Raw genomic sequence first — 7,152 nt, 5'->3', positions numbered from 1 at the left:
AATTGTGACGATCTCATTAGTCAAAACTTAAAGTAAGAATAAGATTTCTCTTACAGTTTAGAGGTGCAAACAGGGAGGTTTAGCTCTTGTAGGAGAAACATGAACAGACAGGGTTCAGGAGTGTATATCTAAAGTGGGGAAAGAAAGCCATTAAAGCTGGGATTTTTTTTTTAAATGATACTTTAAAAATTGCCACTATCAAATTAGGAGGCAAAGTGGTATAGAGCAGAGTTTGGCAAACTTTATCTTAAAAGGCCAAATAGTAAATATTGTAGGCTTGTGGGAACACGTGGTCTCTGTAGACACTGCTCAAATCTGCTGTGGTAGATTGAAAGCAGCCATAGATAGTATGAATGGGTGTGGCTGTATTCTGATAAAACTGTATGTATGGACACTGAATTTGAATTTCATGTAGTTTGCACATGTCACAAAATAGTTTCGTCTTTTGACTTTTTTCAACCATTTAAAAACGTGAGAACCAGCTGGGTATGGTGGCTCACTCCTGTAATCCCGGCACTTTGGGAGGCCGAGGTGGGAAGATTGCTTGAGGCCAAGAGTTCAAGACTATCCTGGGCAACATAGTGAGACCACCCCCCCCCCACACAAAATAAAACAACAACAAAACCACGTGATACCAAGATAATAAAAACTATGTTATTAACTACACGTACCAAATTTCTGAGTCACCCACATCTGCGGTAGGAACATGTCATTATACTTTTCTTTGACAGGCAATTTAAAATCAGGTTTTCTCAGGTCTGTCATCTTTCAGTTTTGTTTCACAAAGCTTTTCTTTATCCAAATGTGTTTCTGTAGTCTTCTGCTAGAGTCTACAGATCCAGACTCACAATGAACTCATGTCTATATATCCTTTCCCACATGAACAGACAAATGAACATTTGAAACGTGTTTTTACGAACCTCCTTATCCTGCTCCAGGGAGGAGCCTGTCAGGTTCGAATTGCAGTTTATTCCTGGGAGCTGCTGTGTTCCCGCCTTGCCAGCAGGACAAGAGTCTTGGGTGTCATCTCAGGGGCTTGTAACTGTGACGGAGCAAGAGATAATCATGAGAATAGTGCTTGAGTGGCTTAGATCATGTAAATGAGCACCCAGAAGAAAATTTATTCAGAATAAGCCTTCACATCTAATTCTTCAAGGTATAAGCATTTCTCCAGCCTCATAATTTGTGAAAATATTGATAGCTTCCCAAGAGATCTTCCAGCCTCAAAAATCTGTATTTACCTGAACCCAGATGCTTAGTTGGACTTCCTATTTGAAAGAAATACCTCTATTTCTCCATCACTTATTCTGATGATACAGAATCAAATTTTGAAGAAAAGTATGATTGCTGGGGCCAAGACTAGGGTGACGTAAGTGAGGCACTTACCTTGCCTGCAAAATTAAGGGGCACCAAAAAACTCAATAATCAAGATAAATGGTATTTTAATGGAATATTTTTAGAAATCAAAATTCATGCAAAAAAATCCATGAAGAACAAAATTTCAAAATCTTAAATAAAGACAGAGTCAGTAACAGTCCTGGTCAAGGCAAATTGGAGCCTAAGGCAAAAGGCAAAATCAGTAATACTGATCAAATAGATCTTACCTAGACTCCTTCATAAACTACTTCTCCCTCGGAGGCTGTGCTTCCAGTTGTTACTGTAATTAAGAACACTGGGTTAGAAATTGAGTTGGTTCAATTGCACTAATTCCCCCTCTTCATTGCTTGCTTTCTTTCCACATTCTCTTTGTTCTCTCCTTTTTTTTTTCTGTCATAACTTACATTTCTTTCTGCTACTTTCTTTCTGCACATCAGCTTTGACCCATGTACGCTGTCTCACAGTTTGCTAGGAAAACGATCAAAGAGCTCTTTTATTTATGATAACTGAGTGGTTTCCTATAAGTCAATACTAACTCTAAGGCTTAAATGCCTTTAGTTGATGTTGGTTTATGTCCTCTTGGCTTGACGCCGACATAGTGACCTCTTCAACAATTCTCATGATTCCCTGAGCTATGGAAGTCTCCAGTCTGGGAAACATCGCTCTACACGAAAGCTGATGAACCACACAGTAAGGTCTAGGGATTTCCCTTTAATCCGTCAGTGGCAATCTTAGAGTTAGTGCTTGCAAGTGTAGTGGGCCACTCCTCTGTGATTCCTGACAGTTACCAGCACATTCTTTAGAGAGGAGGGTTTGAAAACCAAATGTTTGAAGTAAGCACCGTTGGGATCTGCAGGGCTGTTAACGTGGTAGCATCTGGCATTTATAATCTGATCAAAAGCTCCCTTCCTCTTTCTTAATCTTTATCCCAGATGGGAGCATGGCTCAGTACCAAGAAAGTTTTCAGTTTTTCTTCCCAGGGAAAGCTAAGCCAGAAGCACAGAATGCCACAGGGAAGTGACCATGGGAACAGGGGTCAGAGCTTTCATATATCCCGTGCAGTGTCTGGAGCATCATGGGGACATAATTCTGATGAGCAATTTTTAAATGCAAGCAATTATATTAATGGTGATTAGATCCAACCCTGTGGTTCTATAGCAGATAATCAGGCAGAATCATGATTTGGGAGAATTTCTACTATTATGTGGTGTTTAAAAAAGGGAGTTGGCTCCTTTGATGCCAGAGAGTGCATCTATATTATAGTTCCTTTAGTGCAGACGTTTAAGCTCTAAAACAGTAAAACAAACATGTCACATGTTTATTCACATACTGTCCAAACACCCACCAAGTGCTTTTTGTGGTTGGTTTGAAGTTTTGATTTTGGTTTTCTGTATTTATTTATTTCTCTCTTAACAGACAATGTGAATATCCTGTGTTGGGATAGGGTTGGAGTTGGGGGAGGTGGCTCTTTCCAGATGATGGGAGAAACTGAAGTTAGTTCCTCCAGGCTTGGAAAGCTTCCTGCATTAAGTAGAATCAGAAATGAGCTTGAACAAGATAAAAACATACAAACAAAAAAAAAAAACAGTTCTCTGAGGAGATGAGGCGAAGACTTTTTTTGGCAGATGGAACTGTGGCTTTCTGAGATAAATCCAAGGTAAGTATAGAGCAGTGGTTCTCACACTAAAGTGTGCAGTGGAATCACCCTGAAGGCTTGTGAAAACAAGTTGCAGTGCTCACCCCCAGAGTTTTTGATTCAGTAGGTCAAGGGGTTGCTTGAACATTTGTGTTTTTTAAGAAGATCCCAGGTGATGTTGCTGCTGCCAGCATAGAGACCATGCTTTGAGAAACACTGGTGTGTTTTTTTTTTTAATTTCAAACATTTGAATGAAAAATTTTGAACATACAGAAAAGTTGTAAGACTTTATTGTGAACATATATTTAAATTCACCACCCAGATTCTAATTCTTTTTTTTTGTTGCAGTAAGACCATTTAACACATTTTTAAGTGTTCAGTACAGTATTATTAACTATAGGCATGATGTCTGGCAGATCTATAAAACTTATTTATCTTGCATAACTGAAACTTTATATCTGTTGAATAAGTAACTCTCCATTTCCACCTCTTGTAACCCCTGATAACCATCATTCTACTCTCTGCTTCTATGAGTTTCACTATTTTAGATAGTGTTCTGGTTTAGATTTTTCTCTTCCATGGGGGTTAAGTGGAGGACTACAATTAAGTTAAAGAAAATTGTAATGATCTGATTAGTCAAAACTTAAAGTAAGAATAAGATTTCTCTTACAGTTTAGAGGTGCAAATAGGGAGATTTAGGTCTTGTAGGAGAAACATGAACAGATGGCATTCAGGAGTGTATATCTAAAGTGCGGAAAGAAAGCCATTAAAGCTGGGATTTTTTTTTAATGATACTTTAAAAATTGCCACTATCAAATTAGGAGGGAAAGTGGTACAGAGCAGAGTTTGGCAAACTTTATCTTAAAAGGCCAAATAGTAAATATTGTAGGCTTGTGGGAACGTATGACATCTCATCTTTGAAAAAGCAGACACTGGGGGAAAAAATTCCCTATTCAACAAATGGTGCTGGAGAAATTGGATAGCCACATGCAGAAGAATGAAACAGGATCTGGACCTACCACCACTCACAAAAATTAACTCATGATGGATAACAGACTTAAACCTAAGGCATGAAACTATAAGAATTCTAGAAGAAGTCAGAAAAGCTCTTCTAGATATTGGCCTACAGAAAGAATTTATGAAGACCCCAAGGGTAATCACAGCAACAACAAAAATAAATAAATGGGATATGATCAAATTAAAAAGTTTCTGCACAGCCAAGGAAACAAGCAATTGAGTGAATAGACAACCTGCAGCATGGGTGAAAATATTTGCATGCTATCTATCTGATAAAGGGCTGATAACAAGAATTTACAAAGAACTCAAGTAAATCAGCAAGAAAAAAAATCAAACAACCCCATTAAAAAGTGGGCAAAAGTGGACATGAACAGAAACTTTTCAAAAGAAGATAAACTAAGGGCCAAGGAACATATGAAAAAATGGTCAATGTCTCTAACCATCAGGGAAATGCAAATCAAAGTCACAATGAGATATCACTTAACTCTAGTGAGAATGGCTTTTATCAGAAGGTCCCAAAACAACAAATGCTGGCATGGATATGGAGAGATAGGGACACTCATACACTGTTGGTGGGACTGCAAGCTAGTATAACCTCTATGGAAAGTAATATGGAGATACCTCAAAGAACTAAAAGTAGAACTATCATTTGATTCAGTAATCCTGGTGCTGGGTATTTACACAAAGGAAAAAAATACTTTTTGTAAAAAAGACACATAGACTTGAATGTTTACAGCAGCACAATACACAGTTGCAAAGATTGTGGAAACAACCCAAGTGTCCATCAATACATGAGTGGATTAATAAAATGTGTTATAGGTATATAACGGAGTACTACTCAGCCATTAAAAAAAAAACTGGTGAACTAATACTTTTTGTATTAACCTGGATGGAACTGGAGACCATTCTTCTAAGTGAAGTATCACAAGAATGGAAAAACAGCATATGTACTCAGCATTAAACTGGAACTAATCATTCAACACTTATGCGCACATATGGAAATAACACTCATCAGAAATCAAGCAGGTGGGAGTGGGGAGGAGGGGATGGGGAAATTCACACCTAATGGGTACAATGCATGCTATCTGGTTGATGGGCACGCTTATAACTTTGACTCAAATGCTACAACAGCAATTTATGTAAATAAAACGTTTGTATCCCCATAACATTCTGAAATAAAATTTTAAAAATTGCTATTGAAATTTTGTTAGGGATTGCATTGAATCTGTAGATCACTTTGGGTAATATGGACATTTTAATAATATTGAGACTCCATCTGCACAGGATGCCTTTTCATTTATTTTTACTTTCTTTAGTTTCTTTCATTAATGTTTTATGCTTTCAGTGTATATCTTTCACTTCTTTTGTTAAGTTTATTCCTAAATATTTTATTCTTTTTGATGCTATTATAAATGGAATTGTTTTCTTAATTTTCTTTCTGGGTGGTTCATTGTTAGTGTATAGAAACACAGCTGATTTTTGCATGTTGATTTTTTATAATGCACTTTTCCCAAATTCTTTTATTGCTTAATTTTAATGTGTTTGTCATTTGCCCAATTTTCTCTTGTGTTCTCCCCTGTTATTTATTAATTACATAGTGTTTTTATGTATTCCAAATATTAGCCTTTTGTGCTTTTATGCGTTGAAATACCTCTTCACCTTTTGTGGTTTGCCTTTTCACTCTTTTTCATAATGGCTTTTAAGGAATTCTTAATTTTAATTAAACTGGATGTATCAACTTTTCCTTTGAAATTGTCAATGAAGAAAAATCCTTAAAAAAATCTTTCATTGCCTTCAAGGTCTGGAGATACTCTCCTTTGTTATATTCTTAAAGCTTTATTTTTTTTTTACCTTTCACATTTAGATCTTTACTTGGTGGTACATTGAGCTGTATAATTACTTTGCACTGAACTGCAATACCAACTCGGTCATTTATCAAATGGGTGTATGTGCATAGATCTTCATTCTCCTCTATAGCTTGTTTGTCTATTCATGTGCCAAAACCACATTATGTTAATTACAATAACTCTACAATAAATTTGACAACTGGTAGGGCAGGTTCCTACCTTCTTTTTTCTCAAGAGTGTCTTGGCTCTTATTGACCCCTTGCACTTTCATTATGTCTTAGAAATGTATTGTCAAGTTCCATAAGAGCATTTTGGAATTTTTATTTGCATTGTACTAAATCTCTAGATCATTTTGAGAATTGACACTTTTACAATAAACAGTCCTCTAATCTAGGAATATGATATATTAATAGATATCCATTTATTTAGTCCTCCTTTATATGTTTCAAAATGCTTTATTATTTTCTCCCTGAAAGTTTTCCACATCTTTTGTTAGATTTATCTCAGGTACATATTTTTATATTACTGAAGATGGCATTTAAAAAATTTATTTTATCTATTTGTTACTCATATATAAAAATGCAACTTATTTTTGAATGTTAACTTTATATCCAGCTATGTTGCTAAACTCTTACTAATTTTAGTAATTTACCCATAGATTCTTTTGTATTTTCTGTGTATACAGCCATGCCATCTATAATAATAATAGTTTTGTTTCTCTCTTTTGAATCCCTATACTTTTATTTTTCTTCTTATATTACAACACTGACTAGAATTGTTAGTATAATGTTGAATACCAGTGGTGATAATGAGAAGCCTCATCTCAATCCTAATCACAAAGAAAGTATTTTCAACATTTCACTGTCAAATATGTTAAGCAGCTTACCTTCTGACCATCTTTCAGAGTTCTTCTTTGTTTGTCCCTCGTGCCTTTCCTCAGAGTTTATAGTTGAGAAGGAAAAAATGTCTCTAGGCAATTTTTTTCCAGATTGGAAATCTCTATGTGTTTATGTCTTCTGTTGTGTTTCTTTGAGAAGTTGGGCTGGGAAATGAAGACAGAAAGCTGTTTGATGCAGCAGGCACACATTAGTTGAAATAATGGAAGAGACCAGGCATGGTGGCTCATGCCTGTAATCCTAGTACTCTGGGAGGTCAAGGTGGGAGGACTGCTTGAGCCCAGGAGTTTGAGACCAGCCTGAGCAACATAGTGAGACCCTGTCTCTAAATAAATAAATAAATACATCAGTAAAATTACCTGGGCATGGTGGTGCATGC

The 7,152-nt window shown here is 36.2% G+C and overlaps 1 long non-coding RNA gene across 1 annotated transcript; it reads right to left on the bottom strand.

Moving 5' to 3' along the window:
• Positions 1-737: 737 nt before the first annotated feature.
• On the bottom strand, positions 738-6,896 carry LOC138398960 (uncharacterized). Its single transcript, XR_011236073.1, has 3 exons — positions 6,764-6,896; positions 1,605-1,657; positions 738-1,042 (listed from the first exon to the last, which is right to left on the bottom strand). It is a non-coding gene; the product is annotated as an uncharacterized lncRNA (long non-coding RNA).
• Positions 6,897-7,152: the final 256 nt, after the last annotated feature.

This window comes from Eulemur rufifrons, chromosome 18 (genome assembly GCF_041146395.1).
Source record: "Eulemur rufifrons isolate Redbay chromosome 18, OSU_ERuf_1, whole genome shotgun sequence".
Lineage (NCBI taxonomy): Eukaryota > Metazoa > Chordata > Mammalia > Primates > Lemuridae > Eulemur > Eulemur rufifrons.
Note: the sequence above shows the minus strand (reverse complement) of the source record. Positions and strands in the feature narration are given on the sequence as shown.